A 6325-nucleotide genomic window follows, 5' to 3' on the forward strand; every position below is an offset into this window, starting at 1 on the left:
CAGAGGGAAGCAGGAAAGTGGGAAGGGGCCAGAATGAGCTCCAGCTCTCCCCATGCAGCCGGGGCAATACTTGAATGCCGCAGCTGGAGATCTCCCACTCCATTGGCTCTTCATCCTGGCTGCATCCAGCCAGGCTGTGGGTGCTTGGAGTCTGGAAGAGAGCAGGAGAGCTTGTGGGGACGGTCATGGTGGCAGCGCTGGCTCTGTGCACGGGGCCTCGTGTCCCCTGCGTGCGTGGGGCAGGCGGTGCACAGAGCCAAAGCGCCAGGCTCAGGCAGCAGCCCCCGAGGCCTTGGCCGCTCCTGGCCCTGGCGCAGCTCTGCCCCAGCACCCTGGCCTGCCAGAGCTCCCTGCCACCTCTGCCACCAGCCCTGCGGCTGCTCTCGCAGAGCCAAGCGCCAGCCGTCCCCGCGCAGCCTCTGCCTGCGTGCACAGTACCTGCACAGAGCTCTCCCACTCCATATCTTCAACTTCACATTTGTCCATTTTGTTTCACTCTCCTGAGTCTGGAACGGAATGGAATTGTTTACATTTGCAGCCATGAGCACCAAGTGTCGCGCGGTGGCTTTGTGGACACCCCTGGGAGGCATCGCGCAGGCTGCCCTGGAGCCCCGCAGCTCCCCTGCATCTCATGGGCACCACGGGTGGCCCCTGGTGCTGCGTGGCCCTGCTGCTCACCTGGCCTTGCTGCTGCGTGGCCAGCACTGGGGCCACTGTGAGGCGCAGCCCTGGGAAGCATCCGTGTTCCCGTGGCGATAACTGCCCCTCTGGGATGTTCCACTGCTGCGTGGGGGGAGGAGGGCAGCGGCAGGGCCAGGGGGGCTGCCGTGAGGAAGGGTCTGCGTGTGCTGGACTCCCCCTGGCACTGCTGAGCCTGGCGGCAGAGAGCAGTGCGTGGCCTTGGGCTTGCTGGGTGCCAAGGAGGGCTCCTCACGCAGCCCCATGGCGCTGCTGGCGGCTGCCTGCCCAGAGGCTGGGCTGCACTTGGGGCTCTGCCTCCACCCCTGCAAGCAGCCTTGAACTCCTTGCTCTTTCTTCTCTGCTCCCTTCCTGCCCTTACAGCCCAATGGACTCGAGAAAGTTCTGTCTTCCATGATCGAGACGTGTTCCTTGGTAGCACAACGAGCACCAAGGGCAGTTGTGCCCTGGGGCCAGGTGTGCATGTCCTCAGCAGAGCCCTTCTTTGTTGGTGGTGGCCTGGGACCTCTTTTTGCAGCTTCATCCTCTTTCTGATTTCCTCTGGTTACATTGCTTTGTCCAGGTTGCTGTGCCTTATAGCACATCACTGCTATCTCTCGAGGTGTGTTAACAGCCTCAAGCAGCACCATTTATCTCTCTACTGTATTTATGGGGTTCCCTTTTGAACAGAACAATCTCCTTTCCTTCCAAATGGCCACAAGTGCATGTACTACCCCAAAAGTAGACTTCAAGTCACATAGATATTGGCCCACTTTCCTCCAGGTAACTCCAGAGTCTGTGTGAAAGCAAGCAAATCAGCTTTCTGAGGTGACGTACTTACAGTTCATGGTCCTTGGTTCTTTGTTCACAACATGGAGCTTTTTGTAGATTTTCCATTCATTTTGGTGCATTTGCACCCTGTTGTGGGCCTTCCCCATTCAAAAGCGAGCAGCTTATGACTTTGTTCTTCCCGTAGGATACAAAAGAAAGTGTCTTTTAAATCCAAAAGTGTAAGAGAGAGGCTTAACACAATTTTGATGTTAAGAGTATACAGCTTAGGTACAACAAGATATATGTCAAACACTCTTTGAATGATAGCACTTAGATCTCATCCTCTGATCGCCTTGCCTTTAATTCCACTCTTCCTGGTGAAATACCACTGGTCACAGGCCTGCAACTAGATTCAGCACCATTGATAACAACTCTTGAAGCTTGGCCATCCAGCCAGTTCTTGATCCACATGCTCTGCACTTAACCACAGCAAACTGCCTGAGCTTCCCAGCATCCCTAGAAGGATGTTACAGGAGATGATGGGAACGAGAAGCTTGTTTCATGGGCCAGCTTTTACAAACAAGTATTCCTGGCTGTTTTTAAGAATTTCAGTTCATTACTGCAGTCAATAGCAGCTTCTCCAGCACTGTGAAAGTCACCTTCTCCGTATATCCTCGACTGTGCCTAAGACAAAACGAGGAAGCAGGCAAGACTCTTCCTCTCCATGGCTCAGCATGATGCCAGGCAGCTCGTCTCTCCTGCACCTCCAAACACCGCTTTCCAGAGAGGGGCCGAGTGGAGACCCACATGTGTAAAGCTGCTGACGGACAAGCCAGAGCAAGGCGGGTTCTGAGTGAGGGTAGTGCCTGATCAGAGAATAAAGACTTTGCTCACAAGGCCCCTTGCACCCATGTCATGAGGCAGACGAGCCGCAGCTTCTCTGCAAGCAGCCTGTGTGGGGCAAGGGCTTCCCAGCGCCTTTCCTGCCGCCGGGGGCACTGCGCACGCCTGGGCTCTGCAGGCGTCACGCGCGCAGGCAAGGGGGCTCCCAGCACTTGCCCTCACAGCCACGGGGCTGAGCTCGCTGCCCAGCCCTCTGCTCGCGCCTCCCTGCAGGGAACACTGCTCTGCTTCACACTCGCCCTCCAGCATTCCCGGGGCAGCAGCCAAATGCCTGCCGACAATTCCCCGCGCCACCAGCCCTCGGCTTTCATGTCCTACCCTGAAAGTCGGGAATTCTTTCCCTTAGCAAGTGAGCATTGTAGCCCAGTGCTGGGCAGAGCTGCATCACCTGCAGGTCCCTGCTGCTGCTGAGGGCACATTTGTGCCTGCTCTGCCCTCTGCAGCCCTAGGAAGCCGTGGCAGGGGCAGCAGTGCAGGAGCCGCACCAAGGCTGCTCTCAGCCACAGCACATGGCGCCTGCAAGGTGCGCGGCAGGACAAGAGAAGGAGCCCAACAGCACCAGGGGCTCCCAGGCCTCCACCAACTCACAAGGGCTCTGCTGAGGACATGCACACCTGGCCCCAGGGCACAACTGCCCTTCCCGCTCATTGCACCATCAAGGAACACGTCTCGATCACAAAAAACCAAAACTTTCTTGACTCCATCGGGCTGTAAGGGCAGAAAGGGAGCAGGGAAGAAAAATCAAGGCGTTCAAGGCTGCTTGCAGGGGTGTAAGCAGAGCCCCAAGTGCAGCCCGGCCTCTGGGCAGGCAGCCACCAGCAGCGCCATGGGGCTGCGTGAGGAGCCCTCCTTGGCACCCAGCAAGCCCAAGGCCACGCACTGCTCTCTGCCGCCAGGCTCAGCAGTGCCAGGGGGAGTCCAGCACACGCAGACCCTTCCTCACAGCGGTCCCCCTGGCCCCTGCCGCTGCCCTCCTCCCCCCACGCAGCACGGGAACATCCCAGAGGGGCAGTTATCGCCACGGGAACACGGATGCTTCCCAGGGCTGCGCCTCACAGTGGCCCCAGTGCTGGCCACGCAGCAGCAAGGCCAGGTGAGCAGCAGGGCCGCGCAGCACCAGGGGCCACCCGTGGTGCCCATGAGATGCAGGGGAGCTGTGGGGCTGCAGGGCAGCCTGCGCGATGCCTCCCAGGGGAGGCCCCAAAGCCACCGCGCGACACTTGGTGCTCATGGCTGCAAATGTAAACAATTCCATTCCGTTGCAGACTCAGGACAGTGAAAAATATGGATAACTCTGAAGTAGAGGATATGGACTGGGAGAGCTCGGGGTGCAGCAGACAGGTACTGTGCGCGTAGGCAGAGGCTGCGCGGGGACGGCTGGCGCTTGGCTCTGCGAGAGCAGCCGCAGGGCTGGTGGCAGAGATGCCAGGGAGCTCTGGCAGGCCTGGGTGCTGGGGCAGAGCTGCGCCAGGGCCAGCAGCGGCCAAGGCCTCGGGGGCTGCTGCCTGAGCCTGGCGCCCTGGCTCTGTGCACCGCCTGCCCCGCGCACACAGGGGACACGAGGCCCCGCGCACAGAGCCAGCGCTGCCACCATGACCATCCCCACAAGCTCTCCTGCTCTATTTCAGGCTACCGGCATCCATAGCCAGGTCGGCTGCACCAGCGAGGAGGAACCTATGGAGTGGGAGAGCTCCTTCTGCGGCCTGCAGGTATTGTCCCTGCTGCAGGTTGCATGGGTAGACCTGGGGCTGGATCTGGCCCCTTCCCTGTTTCCTGCTTCCCATGGCTGGAGGACGGACCTTGAGACTAGGACTTCCTGCCTGTGGAACCTCCCCTGCAAACACCTACTTCAATCTTGCAGATTCCGTGCATTGATGGGACTGCCGAAAATGATCTTAAGCCTATGGAGTGGCTCAGTTCTGGCAGCAGCCAGGTACAGCCCTTGCAGTCCCTGGACGTGCTTGTCCTTCCTCTTCCCCAAGCACCGTCCCCACCAAGGTCTCCTGCTCTCTTCCAGATGGTGGGGAACAACGGCTTGGTCGGCTGCAGCACGGAGGAGCCCATGCAGTGGGAGAGCTTCGGCTGCAGCCCCCAGGTATGGCCCCTGCTGCCGGCTGCACGGGCAGAGCTGGGGCTGTGCCCGGCCCCTTGGCGCTGCTCCGCGCTGCCTTTGGGGAGCAGCCGCGCGGGAGCCTGGCCCAGGTGTGCGGGCACTCTGGCGGGCCGCGGCGCCGGGGCAGAGCTGCACAGGGCGCAGGAGCGCCCAAGGCCTGGGCACCTGCTGCCTCAGCCCCTCTGCCGGCCTCTGGGCTGCGCTGGCCACGCCAAGCCTCTGCCAGGGCACCAATGACGGCAGCGCTGCTGCCAAAGAGCCCGCGCAGCCGCCAAGGAGCCTCTGCTCCACGGGAGCCCCGGAGCCGCTCCTCGGCCCTGCTCACACCTCCTTTTCCCTTGCAGACCAAGCTCCCCTTCACTCTGGCTGCTGCCTGGAAGCTCTGGGCCCAGGGACTCCGGCCATAACGTCTTATTTGGATTTTTCTTTGGAGACTTTTATAGTAATATTTCTTATTGTTGATATTGTTGTTAGTGTTATTGATATTGTTTTTATTCTTGTTGTTAGTGTTTATTATAATGTTTTTTTGATATTGTTTAAATATATATTCCTGTATCATTGTTTAAGTTTTGTGTCGTGTTTCCAAGTGAGGTCAAGCACAGAAATCATCCCCATTGCAGAGGTGTGTGTGTAGCCCTAAGATTCCAGCCCCTAGGGGCAAGGGAGGGTGTTGCAGATACTTAGGGTCCGGCAGCCGGAAGATATCGTGCTGTACGGAAAGACAGGGCCCCTAATAGCCAATAGTGTTAGTTTATGATGTAAGCAGACGGATGTGACGTTGTAAACCTTAGCTATTTAACACCTTGTTACCCATCAATAAACGCCATTTGCCATCCACCACATTGGTGTTAGCGAGCTGATGGCCCGAGCGGCCTGGGGGTGGTCGCCATGCCGTTCCTGAACCAGGTCGCCACGCCGCTTGAACGGCAACAAGTGGTGCCGAAACCCGGGATCATCAGCTGGACGGGTGAACGGCGGCCAGAGCGGCTGGACCAGCCCAGCGGAGAGGACGCTCCCGGACCAACAAGGAGGATGGAAGCCCTCGTGAAGGTCGTATCGCAATTACATAAATATTGGGGGATTGATTGTAAGCCAAAAGATTTTACTCTCGCTGTTGCGAGGCTTTTGAAAATTAAGGTTATAGACCAGCCGGTGGATATTCTGAAGTCCCTGAAGCGTGTCCCTGAAGTGTGGGACAAATGTACTGAGGCGTTAGCCGAGGAGATGATGTCTTCGGGTTGTGGGAAAAACCTTAAGGGTTGGGGAAAAGCTGTACAAGCCTTGCAGAAAGCTAGAAAAGAGCAGGAGACCTGGGTAGCAGTAAGGGACTGTTTGTTGGCCACCCCAAAAACGAGAGTCGGGGCAGCCGCACAGACTTTGCACCCCCCCAGATGATGGTGATTCTGCTGACCCTAAAGATCTGCAAGAGGGAGATACATCCCCTCCATCCCCGAACCCCGCCCCCCTTACAGAGGAGCAGAAACAGCCGAAATCTGTTTGGAGCGAGCTAGCCGAGGAAGCTAGGAACATTGAAAAGAAGTCAGAGCGTGGGGACGTCTGGGCCAGGCCACCACCCTATGCCCCTCAAAATGGCGCTGAGCAGCAAGGGGAAGGGCCGGGCGAGGGTGCCCCCGGCGCGAGTGAGGGGCCGAGAACCAATGGGGGTGACCGGACAGGTGAGGGAGGCCCGAGCGAGGGGCCGAGAACCAATGGGGGTGACCGGACAGGTGAGGGAAGCCCGAGCGAGGGGCCGAGAACCAATGGGGGTGACCGGACAGGTGAGGGAAGCCCGAGCGAGGGGCCGAGAACCAATGGGGGTGACCGGACAGGTGAGGGAAGCCCGAGCGAGGGGCCGAGAAC

Source organism: Tinamus guttatus, unplaced genomic scaffold (assembly GCF_059628265.1).
Source record: "Tinamus guttatus ecotype Peru unplaced genomic scaffold, ASM5962826v1 Tinamus_guttatus_pri_ptg000529l, whole genome shotgun sequence".
In the NCBI taxonomy this organism is placed as follows: domain Eukaryota; kingdom Metazoa; phylum Chordata; class Aves; order Tinamiformes; family Tinamidae; genus Tinamus; species Tinamus guttatus.